Raw genomic sequence first — 20,643 nt, forward strand, 5'->3', positions numbered from 1 at the left:
GGAGTATCACCTATTCTTTACCTGAAGCTTCCCCATACACCTATCAATGACCAGTGAGGCCTCCATACCTAATCTTTTAGATCAGGATTTGGAGCCATGTAATTTGTTGTGGTGTGGGTTAACTTGTGCATTTGTAGGATGTTTAGCAGCATCCTTGGCCTTTACCCATGAGAAACCAGTAAGGTACCAAGATGTGACAATCAAACATGTGTCCAAACATTGTCATAGATTTTGAGGGAAAAGGGACAAAATCACCACAAGCTGAGAACCAGTCCTTTAGTGGACACACACACACACACACACACACACCACTTGCTTGGCAGAGAGACAGGAAGAAAGAGAAGAGGACCTATAAATGGGAGAAAGGCTTTGACTTTCACACAGTGGGTAGAAGCCAATGGCCTGGTAACTGAGGCCGCAGCCTCCTAAATCTTGCTTTTTCAGAAACAAGAAGAAAAATGTTGGGTTAGCAGTGGCCTCATGACTCTTTCTTCCCATCCTTTCTTTCTGGTTGGATTGGAAAAGTTAAGTGTCTGAGAAGAGTTAATCACAATAAAAATAATTTCTCTTTAACAAAGATTTGGGCTACTCTAGCTTGTACTGTATTTCCCTTTATTCTTTAGTGAAATTTCAAGTTTTGTTAAATCCTCTAAAGGATCATTGGGGGAAAAAATAATGAGTTTGGTCAAAGACTCTAACTTCAGACTTTCTACAGCTGCAGACCACAGCAAGAAGGTGACTTCACTCTGGAAAATTCTCAACTGAAAGCCTGGGAACAATCAAATAAAAGGTTTGGTTTTTTTTCCCCCCCAAAAGATTATATGCTGCCCATATTCAAGCATTTGTATCTTTCTGAAACTAACCAAAACATACAGAATTATCTTGTGGAACTAGAAGATTTATGAATTGAAAACAAACCTAATGTACTTTCACTCCCTTGCCTGAACATCCTGTACTTCAAATATGTCAGAACCGTACTGTTTTTGTTCTGGGCTCTTTCCTTCCAAGTTGTATAAAGGACTATTCCTTTCACACAGTCAGCAAATAATAAGCACATATCAAAGACGTGCTATCTCGCTAACACTTTAGGAAAACAAAGAATGGTAAGATCCAGTCTCTCTTCTCTCAAGTTAGGTCACCTCTGTGAGAGACCAGCTTTATATTTGAAGTGAAAAAGCATTTGCAAAATTTTCTAATCTAGGAGCTCTTTTACTCAAAAACAGATTTGGTTTTCAAAGTTTATTCATCAATCCTTTTGTTTATAAGTAAAAGGAGACCAAAAGTGTTAAATGTTGTATTACTCCTTGATGTATTCCTACCAGACAGAAGCAGGAATGATTTCTTTCATGCTTTGAAAATTGACATACATTTTCTCTTTACTTGGATATGTTGCAGTTGCATCAGGCATCTTCTTTCTGAAATAAAGCAACTTCAATTACAATAAAAACCTGCTGAGGAAAACCACCTGTCATTGATGGTTTTTCCAATGTTCTATGAAGTCCCTTAGCAAGTACCTTTTGATGTTATGTAAATCCCAACAGGCATTACATTTATGGAAACCTTAGCCACATTTTTCCGTGCTTAACTTTAGACTTTTAAACCTGCACTCTAGACTTCTCCTAAATTAACTGTAGGCTACCTGCGTTGACTGGGAGACCTGGCGGGTCCTATTTTATTTTTGCTACCACAAGCCAAACGCAAAGCCTTGACACTGATCCCTCCAATACTTTCCACCACTACGTGGCTGCCAAGGTCAAAGGCTGCCTTCAAGGTCTCCAAGACGGGGATCATAGGAAGCTTGTAACCTTGGAAAAATCCCTGGTGAATTGATGCTGACATCACTGAATAATATGAGGATAGGCTGACCTGACCTCTCTGCTTCTCAAAAGTCCAGTTCCTGGAGGGTGTTCTTTGGCCTTCAGGAATCTCCTGCTTTCCTTTCCCTTGGCAGAAGGCCAGTCTAGCAAGGGTCTGGATGGTTATCGTGATATGGTCCTCCAGGAAGTCGCTGTAAAATCTTTCATTTATTGCCTGATCTGCTATATCTTAGTGGGGGAAATGGTCTGGACCTCAAGCATGTACTCAAGAGTAGGGCTGACACCCACATTTGTTACAATTGACCCAACTCTATATATATACATTTGATACACACACACACACACACACACAAGATATATGATATATTTTTCCCGATTTCATCAGTTTTTTATTCCTTCTATTATTGATTGTTGAGCAGTGTATGAATGTATTACTTTTCACTGGTTGCATAATTCATTCTTTGTGCTTCAGAATATTTCCCACTGTCCAACAATGTATCCAGTTTGTCCTGCAACCTTTGCCATTTTCTCATCATTTTCATTGTATTATTTGTACCTACATTTTTGTCACAATGACACACTTCTTCTAAAAGAATGATCCTAAAGCATCTTTGTAACCAAACCTCATCTTGGAGAAAACACTCAGTGGCATAAACCGACTGTGCAAAACTATTGATACCATCATTTGGTGCAAGCACAGTTAAAGTGCCTTTCTGGAATAATTTTGGTCTATTTAGGTTTGAAAATTATTTAGTGGAAAGAGCTTCTTTGGTGTTTACTCGGAGGCAGTTAACCTATCATTCATCATTTATCTTCTCCTCAACTGTTAGGAGATAGTGCAGTGTAAGGGAAAGAGGAGTGGACTAGGAACCAAGGCACCTGTGCAAAAACAACAAAAGTATCCCAAACCACTGCTTCCTCTAGCTGTACTTTTGCACAAATATCTGCACTAGTATTATTCAATACAATTTTCCATGATGATATAAATTCTCTATACCCCTACCACCCGATACTGTGTGCCCAACATAATAAAGTGTCACTGGCCACAAGTGATTATTGAGCACTTAAAATGTGACTAGGTGACTGAAGAACTAAATTTTTAACTTAATTTAATTTTAATTAAATTAAATTTAAATAGCCATACAAGGCCAGCAGCTACTGTAGTGGACAAGGCAGGTCATAAGGTTTAGATCTGTATCCCTGCCCAAATCTCATGTCAAACTGTAATCCCCAATGTTGGAGGTGAGGCCTCGTGGGAGGTGATTGCAACATGGGGATGGATCCTTCATAAATGGTTTAGCACCATCTCCTCAGCGTTATTCTTGTGATCATGTGTTATCATGAGATCTGGTTGTTTAAAAGTGTGTAGCAGCTGCCTCTCTCTCTCTTCCTTCTGCTCTGGCCGTGTGAGATGTCTTACTCCCCCTTTGCCTTCCACCATGATTAGAAGCTTCCTGAGGCCTCCCCAGAAGCAGAGGCTGCTATGCTTCCTGTACAACCTCAGAACTGTGAAACAACTAAATCTCTTTTCCTTGTAAGTTACCCAGTCTCAGTTATTTCTTTATAGCAATGCAAGAACAGACTAATAGGCCTATGATTAATTCCTTGCAATTAAGTGACAAAGACTTTCAAACCACAAATTTTAAAAATATCTTCCCCCATATTAGTCCATTGTGAGTAAAACAACTGAAGTTTAGCACCTGGTTCACATTGCCAGAATGAAATTATTAGTCCTGTTTACTAATGCAGTGCTGCTAGAAAATCAGTGAGTAGTTCTCAACGGGCTGGTGAAGCATTGCTGTATCTAAGCAGGAAAATGTATAGACATCATATCACATGTGCATGGTTTTTGTTAGAACTGCTTGCAATGGGCTATCCAAGTAGAAAGGATAACAGTGTACAAAGACGTTGAATCCCAACTCTAAATTGCTCAGACTTTCTAAGTCTCCATTCAAATCTCCCTGAATATTCACCAGTTCTAGAAAACAAAGGAAGTAAAAAATAAAAGCAAGGGGCAGGGTGAGAAGCAAAGCAGTAAGAGTCTAAGAAGTCAGCAGAAAAACATACTTTTGTAAATTGGACTGGTTACCAACAAAATCATCTGATTCAAGGTAGGTAAGGTTGGCACTTCATCAAGGTATGGGAGTTCCCTCCTTGCCCTGGTTTGACCCTTCCTTCCAGGATGGACCTCTGGGACTTGCCCTTTCCATCCAGTTGCTCCCCCAGAGCCTCCTGGGTTCGGTTTTGGTCCCTGCAGGTGAAAAGCCCTTTTTCTCTTGTTTCTAGACTGTTCATCACTTGCTTCAAACTGTGGTGCACTGCTCTTCCAAGGTTCTACTTCACTTTCTTCCCAGGCTCTTGCACTGCTTGGGGCTCCTAAAAGTCTACCCGTACCCCTGTCCCATTAATCTTTATACAGGGAGGTTTACCTGAAGCATGTTTAGTAACATGTAAAGACATGCAAGGATATTGAAACGTGGTTTTATTTCTCCCATGTTTGGAATGAAATAGCTGCTCAATAAATATTTTGTGAATGACTCATAACCTGGGAACATGGGAGTTGTAGAATGAATGATCAAGCCCCTCTCAACCAAGGAATTGATGTCACCATCGCCCACTTCACAAATGTGTCACAGCTACCAAAATGCTTTAAACATTTGTAACAAGAATAACATTTTTGAGACATTAGGTCAATATTTATTTGTTTCTGGTGATTCCTTTTCCCTAATTGTCTTATATGTCGCTACCTATTGAACTAATGGGCAGAATCCAGTGAAAATGAGAGCCATTACTATTCTTTGTGTGAAAGTGGATCTTAGAAAATTGCAGGTAGACAAAAGTCTGCAAGCAAACACCTCTGTTCTGCAGAGGCCATGCTTTACTCAGAAAAAAAAAATGATTTAAAAAGACACTTATGTGGTCTGAGGAGCTGAATGCTGGGGCCCCATCAAAGGGTAGGGATGGGCAGCACTGGCCACAGAAGGGTTCCCCCACCACAGCCCCATGGCAGCCTTCCTGGGCTGTAGAAAGGAGCCAAATTAAAGGGAGGAAGACAGGCCAGGGCCAGACCTCATAGGGCAGTCAGAGAGGTTGGGGGATAATCTGTGAGCACAGTGTAAGCCAGGAAAACAGCCAGTCTTTCACAGATTTCCAGTCATCTAGAACTGGAGAACCAGCCTGGGGCAGCTCCCACAGTCTCACGTGGTACAATATAGAAATAAGACAGCAACAGGAGGATGGGGTGGGGGCAGGAGGGAGGATGTAGGTGCAAGTAGGGCCATCTGACTAGATGGGGTCAGAGTCCAGAGTCCAGGCCTACACGTACAGTGTAAGCAGGCCCCTGACATCAGCCAGGAACCCCAGCTTGGCACCTGAGGTGCATGGGGTTAATCACTCCTTTGTGAACAGCAGAGCTGAGAGAGCAGGCTCCTCAGTAGAAGCCATGACTCTGCAGAGGGCAACACAGGGTCAGAGGCCCTCCTCCCTCTGCCAGCCCACAATTCTCTCATCTAGGAATAGAAGGAGAGAGAGAAGAACTCTTGGGAGAGGAGAAATTGCCCTGGAAGAGGGTTTCAACTTTCAATGGACTGAATATTTACCCCCAAAGAACCATTTTAGCCCGGAAAGAATGGAAATTGTCAAAAAAAAAAGTCAAGAACGGAAATTGTCAAAACCCTGTTGTCAATGCAAACAGGGGCACTGCACAAGATGAGCTCAGTGAAGGAAAATAAAGATGCATTTCCTTATTTTTTATTTGTGCACATGTGATTCATATGTGTGAATTTTGACCCCACTACAAATACATGAATTATTTTCCTATCAATATGTTAAGAGGAAAAAATGCTTCCCACTTCAGAAATTAAAAGCAATGATTACCAGATTGTGTCTTAAATCTAGAAAAAGTTCCCATTCAATATATGGGCTCTTTATTATGGGCTCCCCATTCAATGCTAGGCTCTTACCATATACCATGCAATGGGCAGGCTCTGTAAGTTCAGATTAAACATGTAATGTTCATGTAGGACACTGAAAGCAAACGATCTTCACAGCCAGAGAAAACAAAATGATCCTTAGAAAGATTATACCTGCAACCTGGCCAACATGCTAAACCCCGTCTCTACTAAAGATGCCAAAAAATTAGCTGGGTATGGTGGCATGCGCCTGTAATCCCAGCTACTCGGGAGGCTGAGGCAGGAGAATCTCTTGAACCCAGAAGACAGAGGTTGCAGTGAGCTGAGATCGCGCCATTGTGCTCCAGCCTGGGAGATAGGGTGAGACTCTGGGAAAAAAAAAAAAAAAGATAGAAAGAAGGAAAGAGAAAGAAAGAGAGAGAGAGGAAGAGAGAAAGAGAGAGAGAGAAAGGGAGAAAGGAAGGAAGGAAGGAAGGAAGGAAGGAAGGAAGGAAGGAAGGAAGGAAGGAAGGAGGGAGGGAAGGAAGGAAGGAGAGAGATAGTGGGAAAGAAAGAAAGAAAAAGAGAAAGAAAGAAAGAAAGAAAGAAAGAAAGAAAGAAAGAAAAAATACCTTTATTAGTTATAATATTGAAAAACAAATGTCCTCATCCTGCTTCTAGCAAGACCCCAGAGCAAGCTGATGAAAGTGCTCATTGGTCACCTACATGTTGCAATTTGATATTTATAGTTAGCACCCCTACCTCAAACTCTTCCTCATAACCTATGTATGGTTGTTCAAATTACCATTTTAGTCCTTAAAGTCGAGCAGTATCTCTATATGCAAAACTATATTCCTAATATCATCATACATTACCATTAATAATAGCTTAAGGTTATTACATGAGTTATAGTTTACACTGAGATTTACAGAATTCTTTAACCTGGATGGCAGGTTGGACATTTTTTGCACCCATTTTACAGATGAGGAAATTGAGGCACCTTTGTTCAACAGTCTGTCTCAATAAAGATTAACCCAGATCTTTAGACTTGTGGACTTGCACCACCAGCCCATTCAAATATCTGCTTGGCTGCTGCCATTCCTAGGATAACTGATTTGGACTTTGCTACTTACCTATAGATTCTTTCTGATTTAAAAGTGTAGCATAGCTCTAGATCCACTGTTTGCCCAAAAACTTCCCTTATCCACCTTGCCCACACTAACCTCGCCTTTCTCTGAATGCCCACAACACATCTTATTGACATTGCTATTTTGTAATCCATCATGTTCTTCTTTGAAACAACTCTTACACTGTTACTTACCTTTCCAGATGCTTACATCTTGTTGCCCCCAACTAGATAGAGCTCCTCAAGGATCTTTTCCTGTCCATTTGCCCCACACTCCCTTGCAGAAGACTTGGCAGACAACAAGTCCTCATATATTTCTGGTTTTATTGATTAACTAAAACACTTCAATTTCTCTCCCTAAACCCCTGGGACAAGAGAAGAACTCCCCAAACAGACAACCACACTGACAAAGACAATGTTCTGCTTCACAGTTTGGCATATGACCGTCCCTGCCAAGACCCCAGATATTAATTTGTTATTTAACCCAATCCAGTGAAGATTGCATAATTTCATCCTTCCAATCAAGAATGCTGTTCTTTATTTAATGACTGAAACCTACTTACTCAGCTTGCAAATATGGTAGTAATTACTTGATATACAGATTAATGCATTCCCAGGCTAGTGCCTTGCACCGAACTATCAAATATAATCGGGGTTTCTAACCTTGTGACAGCCCTACAAATTGCCTTCTTTATTTCCTTTTCTTAAAAAGTACGTTCAATCTACTCTGGACTTTCCCATCTGTCGTCAGGTGACTTCCTGCTCTGTTAGCTGACTGTGAGTCACGTCGCTGCTGCACAGCACGTTTAGTAAGACTGCCTCTGCGTGTGAGGCGACCAGGAGAGGAAAGGAGACACTTGAGCTATCAGACCTCTCTCCTGGTGGGATATTATTTGTTTCCCTTACCCTTTTCATTTAAAACCTCTCAGTTACAAGCTTTGCTCCTCAGTTTATGCCTCTGTGATGATGCTTCAAAAGACAGCGAAACCAGTTTCCTACATTCCAAAATAAAAATGACATTGTAAAAAGTCCATCACTTTAGGCAATGAATCATTTATCTGGGCAACCCCCTTCGTCAAGGGGCTTCTTCCTTTGGGCCACATTTCAGGGATGTCTTTTGTAAGGCAAATGGTTGTGAACGAGTGCGTACGTATTCTGGAATCAAAATGATGCAAGTAGAGTTTAAAAGGAATTTCAGAATTACAGGAAAGGAGCTATGAGGGTAGAGAGGATGAGTTTAAAATACAAATAAGGAAACTTCGTGGATTGGGGAAGTCATTGGAGCAAAATAATGGGGAAGTTGGAGGCTCAAGAATAAACAACGTCTAGAAAGTTAGAGGAGTCTGGAGGTCAATGTTTGCCTTCTGCAAATATCTTGTATATTATTTTGCTACGTGGGGGCTTAAATTAATCCTCATTAAAAGAGGATAAAGGAACAGTAACACTAGCCTGTCTCATCTGATATTTCTGGGTTTTTGTTTTTATCGTTATGATTATTATTATTATTATTTAGAGACAGGGTCTTGCTCTGTTGCCCAGGCTGGCATGCAGTGGCGCAATCATAGCTCACTGCAGCCTTGAACTTCCGGACTCAAGTGATCCTCCCACCTCAGCCTCCCAAAGTGCTGGGATAATAGGCATGAGCCACCATGCCTAGCCTGTTTTTAGTTATTATTTATTTTTTCTTTTTTGGGACAGTGTTTCACTATTTGGCCCAAGCAGGCTTAACACATTTACACTTAATATGCTAATAAAGTAATCAGTATTTGGATAAAAAGGTGGCTAAACGTAGAAATAATAATCTAAACTCCATGTAATAATTTACAAATCATTTGGGGATTCTAAACAGGACACAGACATCTATTAGCTGAATAATAAATAGCATGTGTATAGCCAACTTCTTTATGCCAGTCTTTCTGGATTGGTGATATTATGGATTTGTGCTGGAGAAATAAACGTATCCATTAACATTTTAGATCAGCAGTTTTAAGCCCCAAATAAAAAAGGATATGTATTGATTAAGGTTGTATCTTTACAACATTCAATGAAGTTATTCTTGGCATACTGTTTTGGAGAAATTGGATCTGCACTCGTAGGTATGTTTACATGTCTTCTTTAAATAGAAGATTTCAGGGTTTTTTTTTTTTTCTTCTCCTAAGGCCTAATGATATATGGGTGCTCTCCAAATGTTCATTTTATAACAGTTTAAAAATCTCAGTAATGTGGAGTGGGTACCTAGTACTATTGAATTAAATTGGAAAGCTCTGTATTTTTATTAAGAAAAAGCTTCACCAATTATTTAGAATGAATTGCTCCAAGATTCTCCATTGGCTTTCATTTAGGAAGCCAATGTCATAGGGTTTGGACATCATAGTTGTTTCTGGATTACGATGGAAATATGATGGTCATTCTCTAAGGCTGAACCTATTATTCCTAGAAAGGAGGGGAATAATAACATCATCAACTAAAATCAATGTGGAATCATAAGGAAAAATCTCGTGAATCTTTCAATTAAATGAAATCATCTTTCAAGGTAACATATTCCGTAGACAATTTTTCTGCCTACTTCAATATGACCTTAGAGGGCTAGCTCCAGTGACTAAACCCCCAACCAGGCAAAGCTAAAATTCTGTCTTGACTCAAAAGCAGAATTCCACTACCTGAGTCACCTACAAAACTTCAACAGCACCCTGGATTTTCCTGAAAGCATCCCCAGCCAAGGATTGGGCAGGTTTAGGCATGTTCTCTTATGAAACCAGCTGATGACACAGTTACAGGGACTATGGCTCAAAGGTTATGGGTTGGGTTAGCGCCAACCCTGGTATACTGCCCTCCATTAAGTACTGAGAACGCTCATCTCTAAATATCAAGACACTGTTTGAGATGAAATATCAATGTGGACTGCTCTTGGCAAACACATCACTTTTAGATCTATCCTTTCACAATATGAAGTGTATTTCATGCACCTTGGCTCAATTCCATCCAATTCCCATGAATTACATGTCAATTTTCAGCTGCATTTGCTCATTTGCTTTTAATACTTCTTCTCTCTGTCTCTCTTCTAGGTAGAGAATCATTTCTAAAACCCAGTATAAAAATCAGCCTCAAGCAGCCAGCACCTAGAGGAGGCTGGAAATCTTAAAACTCGTTGGAGCAGGCCGGGTGTGGTAGCTCATGCCCATAATCCCAGCACTTTGGGAGGCTGAGATGGGCAGATCACGAGGTCAGAAGATCAAGACCATCCTGGCCAACATGGTGAAACCCCATCTCTACTAAAATACAAAAAAAAAAAAAAATTAGCAGGGCATGGTGGTACGTGCCTGTAGTCCCAGCTAGTTGGGAGGCCGAGGCAGGGGAATCGCTTGAACCTGGAGACAGAGGTTGCAGTGAGCCGAGATCGTGCCACTGCACTCCAGTCTGGTGACAGAGCAAGACTCCATCAAAACAAACAAACAAACAAATAAAAAACAAACAAACAAACAAACAGAAACCCACGTTAGAGCAAGAAGGGACTTTGAAGATTAGCTGGTCTAAACTTAATTCAAACGAGTTAGGATGCCCATGTTAACACTTCCAAGCAGAAGTGCAATCTAAATCCAGCTGCTGGAATTCTCAATGCATATGACTTTGACCCAGTAAATACACATGGAGAAATGTAGTCTACAGATGTATGTACAAGGACACTCAAGGTAGCAGTTTGTAGACAAGAAATAATGGAAGCAACTTACCTACCAAAAAGAGAATGGCTTTCAATAAAAAGATGATCAAATAAAGCGCAATCTCTGAACGTGGAGACACTGCAGACCTGAGAAGGAGGTAAGGCAATCCTTGTATCAGCAAAAGGTGTTCATAATATAATCTCTTTAAAAGAATTTTTATGCATGCATGGGTAGGGGCTGGAGGTACGTATACATGAATGTACATAGACAGTGGGAAAGAATGCCTGCAGGCCTGTTTTTGTTTTTGTTTTTGTTTTTGTTTTGACACAGAGTCTCGCTCTGTCACCCAGGCTGGAGTGCAATGGCGCAGTCTCGGTTCACTGCAACCTCCACCTCCAGGGTTCAAAGAATTCTTGTGCCTTGGCTCCCTCCCCCCACCCGCCCCGCCTCAAGTAGCTGGGACCACAGGCGTGTGCCACCAAACTCGGCTAATTTTTATATTTTTAGGGGTTTCACCATATTGTCCAGGCTGGTCTTGAATTCCTGACCTCAGGTGATCCACTCACCTTGGCCTCCCAAAGTGCTAGGATTATAGGCGTGAGCCACCACGCCCAGCTGCAGGCCTGTTTTAATAGTGACTACCTGTAAGGAATCGGACTAGAAGAGCAGTGGGAGAAAGAGAAGGTTGTTTACATTTTGTTTTATAAACTTCTGCTATTCATTTTTAAAATGGAACAAATTAAGGGATAAGAAAGATGCAGGTGTGACTTCCTGACTCTCAGGTTGATGCCCTCTGCATTAAAAGTATTGGTATGAACAATTTCCCGGTGCACTAAATATGCTTCTCAAAAGACCCCTTTCCTCCCTGTTCAGATAATAGAAACATATTTAATATCCTTTACTATTGGCTAGTGCTGGAAGTGTGACTTATTTAAAGGTTCAGTATGATAGAAAATGATTCATTTAGGCTGGGCGCAGTGGCTCACGCCTGTAATCCCAGCACTTTGGGAGGCCAAGGTGGGCGGATCACGAGGTCAGGAGATCGAGATCATCCTGGCTAACACGGTAAAACCCCATCTCTAATAAAAATACAAAAAATTAGCTGGGTGAGGTGGCGGGCACCTGTAGTCCCAGCTACTCGGGAGGCTGAGGCAGGAAAATGGCGTGAACCCAGGAGGCAGAGCTTGCAGTGAGCCGAGATCACGCCACTAGACTCCAGCCTGGGCAACAGAGCGAGACTCCATCTCAAAAAAAAAAAAAAGAAGAAGAAGAAAATGATTAATTTTCCCCACCAATACAACCTGCAGCCTGTTAAGGTCAAAGCCTCTGGTGGAGGCCGCACAGGTAATGATATGGGAGTACTGATAACTGTTCTTTCTCCCCCAGTGACTGGTAGGGGCCTTCACTGGAATATTTCTCTCTGTCAACTCTGTGCACAGGGTTGAGTCCTGGCCATGATAGAATGAATACTGTCATTCAAGTTTCCCCTGGCCTTACCAGACTGTACAGATAACAGGAACAACCCCAACTCAAATTTCCCTGGTTTTTTCCATAGCCTGGGGATGGTGGACCTTTTGTACCCTGTAAGGTATCTTTCAAATATTTCTTGAGGTCCCTACAAGTTGTCTCACAGGTACTGCTGAATGACATCCCTCCTCTAAGCTGGCCCATGGCTTCATCTGTCCACTGGCTGGCCAGCAGAGTCTCCTGTTTGCCCCTTCCATGAACTTCCACAGCTGAGGCTCAGGAAAGCTGAGATGTCCAACTGACTTGGCGTTTTCTTTTAAGTAGGAGGAGTGCTTCCTTCCCCACCCCGTCATGTCAACCACAATGAGGACACCCAGCACTGATGCCCAGCAATGTGACTTCTGCTCCAGCATATTACAGAGTTTGGATTAAGAATTTCAGATTCCCTTTGTAGGCTGCTGACTGCTCAGAGGAGGTAGGCTTTCATTCCTAAATATGTATTGTTTGCCTGCTCTGTGTAGATGCATACAACGTGCACAGGGATGAGTGAAACCGCCAAGGACTCTGACCATGACATTTTTAGCCTAGTCATGGAGAAAGATGATGACCAAGAAATAAAAGCAAATAAATATACAACCACAAATTGAGATAAGTGCTATGAAGGAAACAGGCAGAGGTGTGAGAGAAAATTACAAAGGAGCTACTTTCGATCAGAGGGTCAGAAAAGGTCTCCAAGGTTATGACAGTTTATATAATAACTATTAATAGGACATATCAGAAATCCAGACTTGGAAAAAGGGAGGGGAGGGGTTTTTAGAAGAGATTTGTTGGGGAGGATAGGGATGGTACAAAGAGGAGGAGGAGTTAATATTTTCAGACATTACTATGAACCAGTAACATTCTAAGAACTTTACATATGTTCTATTCTTTAATCCTAACACAACCCTATGTAGGAACTACTGTTAACCCTGCTTAACAGAGGTATAAGATGTAACAGAGGTATAAGATGAAGCACAGAAGGGTTAAGTAACTTGCCCTTGTCACACAGCTACTAAGTGGTGAAGGTGGAATTTGAATCCGGGCAGTCTCAGACCCTAAGGAAGAAAAGACTTTGGATTATTTTAGCAACTTAAAGACCAGTGTGACTGAAATGGAAAGAAAAAAGGGGGGGGGGAGGAATGGGAGAGAAATGGAGTTGGCAAAGCAAGCAGGGCCTTCCTAGATCATGCATGGATAGGCGGTCAGATTTCATCCTCAGAGGGTGTCATGGCTGATTAATTAATACTGCTCCAAAGGAACAACACTGTTCTGGGGAGCCAGCTGTGGTCATGAAAATAATGATCACTTCTGTTACTTTCTTAGGCTGAGGTATTAGAAAACGAGAGTGCTTCCTTTAGGCTGAGAAGAAGAAAGGAGCCTAAGATCCTGGGGATGGAATTACCCTCTCTGGCAGAAAGGTCAACTTCATGCATAACCCAGGAAACCGCACCACATCCCAGGACCTACCTGGAGCAATCCATTCCCTGCGTTATAGAATGATGGATGGCCAAATTAAACAGTATTCCACTTGGGGGTGAGCACTGGGTTAGTAATACAGGGATGGGGAAGGGCATGGAGAGGAGCCAGTTATCACAATGGGCCTCTCTAGGGGACGATCTCCACTTTGGCAGGAGCAGCTTGGGGAAGCGCCTGCGTTCCTGGCCACTGACTGCAACTCACAGCCTCTCTACACAGCCGCTTAACTGGGACAATAAATCCCTGGAAATGAAGAGGAGCAGTGTCTGGTGTACCCAGCAAGTAAACTCTGGTAAGTTATATCCACAGGAAGAGTGAAGAGGCAACAATCTCTTGATTCTTAAGGTCAGCATCTTGTTTGGTTGCTCTTTCCTGAATTCTCTTAGGAGATTCCTCCCACTCTTGGGAAATCTCAAATTCATCCCATGAAGAATATTAACTCAGTCTAGCCTCCTAAACTGAGTCTAACCTCATCTCTAGTCACATAAACTAGGTAGAGTGGGGAAAGGAGTTTTCAAATTCTGTTTATTGTAATGGTAAATTTTTCCTTTTTTTTTTTTTTTTTTTTTTTGAGAAGGAGTTTTGCTCTTTTTTGCCCAGGCTGGAGTGCAATGGTGTGATATTGGCTCACTGCAGCCTCTGCCTCCTGGGTTCAAGCGATTCTCCTACCTCAGCCTCCCAAGTAGCTGGGATTAGAGGCGCCCACCACCACACTCAGCTAATATTTTTATTTTTAGTAGAGATGGGGTTTCACCATGTTGGTCAGCTGGTCTCGAACTCCAGACCTCAGGTGATCCATCTGCCTCAGCGTCCCAAAGTGCTGGGATTACAGGCGTGAGCCACTGCGCCCAGCCTGTAATGGTAAACTTTTAACTGATTAACCTGTTCTTGCTTGTCGAGTAGTGTGGGCATCCATTCTCCATGTTTCCCTGTCCAGCAGCCCCTCGATTTTTGTTTGGGGATCCACACGATACCTGAGAGGCTAATTCCATCTGAGTGGCAAGAAGGGAACACGTGGCCTGGGCTAAGCCATCAGCACATTCTATCCCCCCCAGCCAGAGTGACTGTGACCTAAGCCCATTTGTTCAGCGTGAGTCTCAGGATCTCTGCTTTGGAATACAAGACAAAGTCCCTCTGTCCCTCTTGGTGTGTTTGAAAAAGGAGCAAGAGTCATCTAGGAATCACAGAAGGTGCCTGATTTAGGATAGAGCCAACATAAAAATAAAAATAAAAAGAAGTAGAGTTATAAAGAGCTAGGTCCTGCATGACATCATTAAGCAGAAGGACTCCCACCTCATCAGAACCCTGCTCTTTTCAGGGATGAGAGTTGATTAAATTGAGCTCAACAAATATTGACAGAGTGCCTCGTCATGTGCCAGACATGGCATTGGGCACTCACAATACGTTAGTGCATAAAACAGGTAAGAATCCCTGTCCTCAGAGAGAAGGAGACAGAAAACAGACAATAAGCAGAACAAGAGAAATAATAGTATGTTAGAGGAGGATAAGTACAGTGGGGAAAAGGAAAAGAAGAGCAGGTAAGGGAGATGGGCACTGGTTGAGTAGAGCTGGGGATGAGGCTCTGTATTCTTTAAGGTGGAGCTCTCTCTGCTACTTGTTATCTATTACTTGCTAATAAACCTACAACACCTTAGGACATTCTAAATACCTGTAACCCCTTGCCCTAACAGCCACCCAGGGGCAAAAATTTCTATAGATTTTTTTTTAAAAAGAATATTGGGGGGGGCACAGTGGCTCATGCCTGTAATCCCAGCAGTTTGGGAGGCCGAGGCAGGGAGATCACGAGGTCAGAAGATCGAGACCATCCTGGCTAACACGGTGATACCCCGTCTCTACTAAAAAATACAAAAAAATTAGCCGGGCGTGGTTGCAGGTGCCTGTAGTCCCAGCTGCTCAGGAGGCTGAGGCAGGAGAATGGCATGAACCCGGGAGGCGGAGCTTGCAGTGAGCCGAGATCACACCACTGCACCCCAGCCTGGGCGACAGAGGGAGACTCTGTCTCGAAATAAATAAATAATAAATAAATAAATAAATAATAAAAAAGAATATTAATTACATTCGTCTAAGATTTGGCTTGGGGAGGGACATTATATTTAAGTTCTGGATAAAGGCTGAATTCATCAGTTTTGGAAAATCCTCATCCACATTTTGGGGGCAGGGCACAGGAATTAAAATGTTTCCATTTCAATCCTGTAGCACTCTGACATAAATTATTCTGCTTTCCTGAAGCAGCAAGGTTCTTTTACTCCCATTGTTTCTGCTTCTTGAAATATACAAATAATCACCCATTTTTGTTTCCAATATTGATTTATGGAAAATGCATCAAATTAGTATTGAGAATGCTTTACAACTTGAGAAGTTAAATTCTGTGACTCTGATTTTCTCAGGGACCAACAGTTATAATATTGTAACTGAGTCAAAAGCTGGTGAGCAAGAAGGTGAAGAAGAAAGCAAGAGCAAATTAACTTAATATAAAGATATGTCTTCCCCCCACTGTTCTGAGTACGTGGCTAGTGGCTTCCTGTGAAGGAAACACTTGGTCGGCTCTTGTCTTAGTTAAGACTGGCATTCCCCCTTTTGCACAGCTCTGCGATGTTGTGTAAAAGAAGAAACTATCACCATAGAGACTTGGGTCTCCTGAACATTCAAATGATTATCCAGGAACACTAGATAATCTGTCTTTTGCCATAGCACTTACTTTTTAGCAGTCATCTATTCATAGGCTATACGTTTTTAAAAATGGTCCAATGCCAGACAAACTAAAGCTTTGCTCTGATAATGCCTGAAAGACACATTTACAAACATGGCCAAATTAGCCTGATGGGCTTTCATGCAAATGCCCTGTGCCTTTATTGTTTCAGATTTCCAGCTTTCCTTAGATGCTCAGAGTTCAACTTCAGTGAAATTGCTGCTGAACAGAGGCACCCAGAGCCAGGGGGATGAGTGGGGAGAAGAATGGAAGCAGAAGAAGGTACTGTGCCTTCTCAAAGACTCTCCCTAAAACCTAGATGGTTAAAAAGGACCAGACCCACTCCAGGAAGACATATATATGCTCCAATAATATTGATTTTTAAGTTAGTGAAAAGAGACACCTGAGATCATTGGGAAACAAAAAATCTACAAGTCATGGTGAGACAACTGGTCGGTCCTTTTTGCAAAAGAAAGCCCTCCCCTCCTGCCAGATGACAAATTAAATTATCAGTGGATGGGACCCAAGTACATGTGCACATAAATGCACATACACAAGTACACACACACGCACACACACATACCACACACACACACACACAGAGGCAAAGAAATCAAACTGTATACATGCCAAAAAAAATAGCTGAATATTTATTTGATCACTGCTGGTGAAGAGCACTGTGAGTTTGTCATGTAAGAAATCCCATGGCAAATGATAATAGACCTGACCACTGAGAAATGGTAAACTTCTGAACATTAAGAAGGGCACAGACTAAAATACAAACATCTACATAGAAAAATCTATGGTAAACAATAAGAAACAATCGTCTAATATCTCTGAAACATAGAGCTTATAAACATTGATTAGAAAAACATGAAGATTTCAGAATAGAAATGGGCAAAGGACACGAGACAACTCACAATAGAGCAAATATAAATAAAAAACAGATAGAAAATGTTCATCTTGTTACTTAACAAAGGCAGAAGTGAAACAGCAGTAGAGAATTTTTCTTACTATCAAGTTAGCAAAAATGACTTCTTTGCCTAATCATGTTCATAAGAGCACAATGCAACAGGAAATCTCATACACTGCTTGTAGGAGTATAAAACTTTCTGGAAAGCGATGTGCTGTTTCCTAAGAGGACTCCAAGTGTTTATATCCTTTGACCTAGTAATTCTACTTCCAAGAACTTATCGTCAGAAAGTAATTTAAAAATTCCAAAATATGGACATCATGCATAAAAGATGTTCATTTCATCACCGCTTATTTAAAAAAAAAAGTGGAGGCACCCTAAATGCCCACTATTCATTTCAATATTTTTTGAGTACCTAGTATCTGTCAAACAATGAGCTAGAACAGAAGCCAAACACAAAACAGATATGATTCTTATCCTTCCAATACTGGGAGGAACTGCAGGCTGGGAGGCGATATACATTTAATTAAGTAATTATTACACTTGCTACAGGAATGCACAGCAGAGGGACCTAACCAGAGGGGGTGACATTTAAACTAACTCGTGAAAACTGTGTGAAAATGACCAGAAGAAGGGGATGGCAGACACAATATTCTGATTAATACTTCAAGAAGCAGGAACAATGGGAGTAAAAGAATCTTGCTGTTTTGAAAAAGTATCATAATGTGTTCCAGAAAAAGGGAACAACATATTGCAAGTCCAGGAGGGAAAAAATTTGACCTAAATTAAGAGTGTGCTCGTATTTCTTAGTGGTGATGAAGAGAGTCCAAGCATCTCTTGGGAAGATTAGACCTAGCAGGAAACATAGTGGAGTTGCTTTCCTCCTCTTCTGATTAATTTCACAGGTTTTTCACATTTTTAGTTTAAATGTCACCTCCTCTGGTTAAGTCCCCTCTGCTATGCACTCCTGTAGCAAATGTCATAATTACTTGATTAAATGCTTATCTCCTCCAAGACTGTAACTTCTGCAAGGGTAAGAATTATATCTGCCTTGGGGATGGGCGTGGTGGCTCACACCTGTAATCCCAGCACTTTGGGAGGCCGAGGATCACCTGAGGCCAGGAGTTCGCGACCAGCCTGGCCAATATGGTGAAATCCCATCTCTACCAAAAATACAAAAACTTAGTTGGGCGTGGTGGTGCACATCTGTGGTCCTAGCTACTTGGGAGGCTGACATGAGAGGATTTCTTGAGCCCGGCAGGCGGACGTTGTCATAGTGAGCCAAGATTGCACCCCTGCACTCCAGCCTGGGTGACAGAGTGAGACACCCTCTCAAAAAAAAAAAAAAAAAAGAAAGAATTGTATTTGCCTTGTGTTTGGCCTCTGTTCTAGATCAGTGCTTGACACATATTCGGTGCTCCTCATGGAGTTAGCGAGAGACCTCCCACCAGGAAGCAGAGGTTTCCCACGTGGGAGGATGGCTATGTGGCGGTGCTGAGGGACGCTGAATCCGAGGTGCTGTGTCTTGAATTCGTCAGTGAAGACATGAAGGCCTGGCCCATCAGGAGGACAGCTCCCACCACAAGGGAATGAGAAATGGTCGTCATGTTGGACACGCATCTATGGTCTCGGCCTGTCAGGCTCCAAGGGTTGTGGTGAGTGTCTGTGTATGCACTTATATCTCCAAGAGAATGGGAGTGTCATCCCCAAACACGAATGAGGTTAACTTTTCTAAAGAACATTGGTTAGTGGCCAGGCACAGTGGCTCACACCTATAATCTCAGCACTCTGGGAGGCCGCGGCGGGTGGATCACTTGAGGTCAGGAGTTTGAGACCAGCCTGATCAACACGGTGAAATCCTATCTCTACTAAAAATATGAAAATTAGCCGGGCGTGGTGGCACATGCCTGTAATCCCAGCTACTTGTGAGGCTGAGGCAGAAGAATCGCTTCAACCCAGGAGGCGGAGGTTGCAGTGAGCCGAGATCATGCCACTGCACTCCAGCCTGGGCGACAGAATGAGACTCTGTCTCAAAACAAAACAAAAACAAAAAACATTGGTTAGTGTAGCCAAGAAAGATTTTTTACTTAAAAAATAAATCTGTTGTCCATGCAGTGTGTTGATGAAAAAAAAAAAAAAAGATAGTCTTTGTTACAAATAAGATATTGCATGATCATTAGTAAGATTATTTATGAAGAGCTTGTAATAATGTGGGAGAGTGGTTATGATATAAAGTTAAACAAAAGAAAAAAGTAAATGCCAAATTATAAAAATAGTATATTGTTAGCTTTGCTTAAACATATATATACGCACACACAATCCACAAAAAGCAGGAATATACCTCACTCTGTAAGTGGTGGTTATCTCTGAGTGATATTTTATAGGATGTTCCCCCGCTTTTTTTTACTGTAATGTACATTCCAGATTATTAGATTAGTATATTTTACTTTTACAAATGGTGATTACACATTTTAATAGTTTCAGAATGTTAAGATCTTAAGAGACTAAGCTTAGTTCTACAGCTAGCATATAGTAGCATTGCATAAATATTCTTCAATCAATTAATGAAGTCATCACTTCATCGCAAGAGTGTACATAAAGTATTAGAACTATTAAAATGTTTGTGTGCACACCAGCCCCATCAATTCTGAATAATGCCCTATCTGCCATAATTATATATTCTTATTTTTGGGGTCCTCATTCCTTAAAGCAACATTGATGTTTCCTTCATTTCTTCTCCCCAAGCACAGAGCAAAAAAAAAAAAAAAAAAAAAAAGTCATTTATTGTTTTAAAATCTTCATTTATTTTGGGATGTCACCACGGATTTTTCAGGTCTTAGACATATAAGCATGCATTTCTACTTTTTTAGATTTTGAATAATGTAGAAATCTAGCCAAATTAATTGAGAATACTCTATTGAATAAATCTACAACTTTACTTCCAAGGTCCTGTTAACCTAAGCTAAAGATAAAAAAGCAGCAACAAAGTGCCGCTGTTATCTGGTTAAAACTGACAACTGTAAGATGTATGGATGATTTTCTACAAGTTTAGAAACAGGAAACAGTGCTTGCTGCACTTGCCACAGGGCATATAAACTGAGAAAGTTTTGTAGAAATTCAAGATCAGAGGATGAGCACAAGGATGATCTTCAAGAACAAAACAGTGAACAGAGACCTTTGTGGTGGCAAGCAGTGACGTAAGGTTGTGTTTGTGTGAATACAAACCCTCTCCTCCCAAGTCTGGTGACTACAGTGTTTTCTTCCCACCGTTGTTAATTGTGGAAATATGGTTGTCACTATTAACATATCAAACAGAAGTCTTGATATTATCTGCAGCTGGTCATTTGTTTAGGTTTTACCCGCAGGGAAAGTCTGGTGGCAGCCAGCCCCAGGACAGCCACGCGTGACGTGCAGAAGAGTCCTTGTTGTTCCCCCGGAGGGGATGATGATGCAAGCAAACGCCACGCCTGATCCCTTCGGGTCTCCGTGGCAACAAGGCTGCCTGTCAGACCAGATGATAATGATCCATGATCTGGAAGAGGCTTA

The 20,643-nt window shown here is 41.6% G+C and overlaps 1 long non-coding RNA gene across 3 annotated transcripts in view; it reads right to left on the reverse strand.

Annotated features, from left to right (window-relative positions):
- Positions 1-5,810: 5,810 nt before the first annotated feature.
- Positions 5,811-20,643, reverse strand: part of LOC107129420 (uncharacterized) — a 57,473-nt gene continuing 42,640 nt past the window's right edge. The window contains exons 3-4 of one of the 3 annotated variants that reach the window (XR_010586264.2): positions 10,566-10,638; positions 5,811-6,096 (exon numbers count right to left, since the gene is read on the reverse strand). This is a non-coding gene — a long non-coding RNA (uncharacterized lncRNA). Of the gene's footprint in view, positions 6,097-10,561; positions 10,639-20,643 lie in introns of all 3 variants that reach the window. The other 2 variants (XR_010586263.2, XR_012433486.1) reach the window with 2 other exon arrangements.

This window comes from Macaca fascicularis, chromosome 4, assembly GCF_037993035.2.
Source record: "Macaca fascicularis isolate 582-1 chromosome 4, T2T-MFA8v1.1".
NCBI classification, from domain to species: Eukaryota; Metazoa; Chordata; class Mammalia; order Primates; family Cercopithecidae; genus Macaca; species Macaca fascicularis.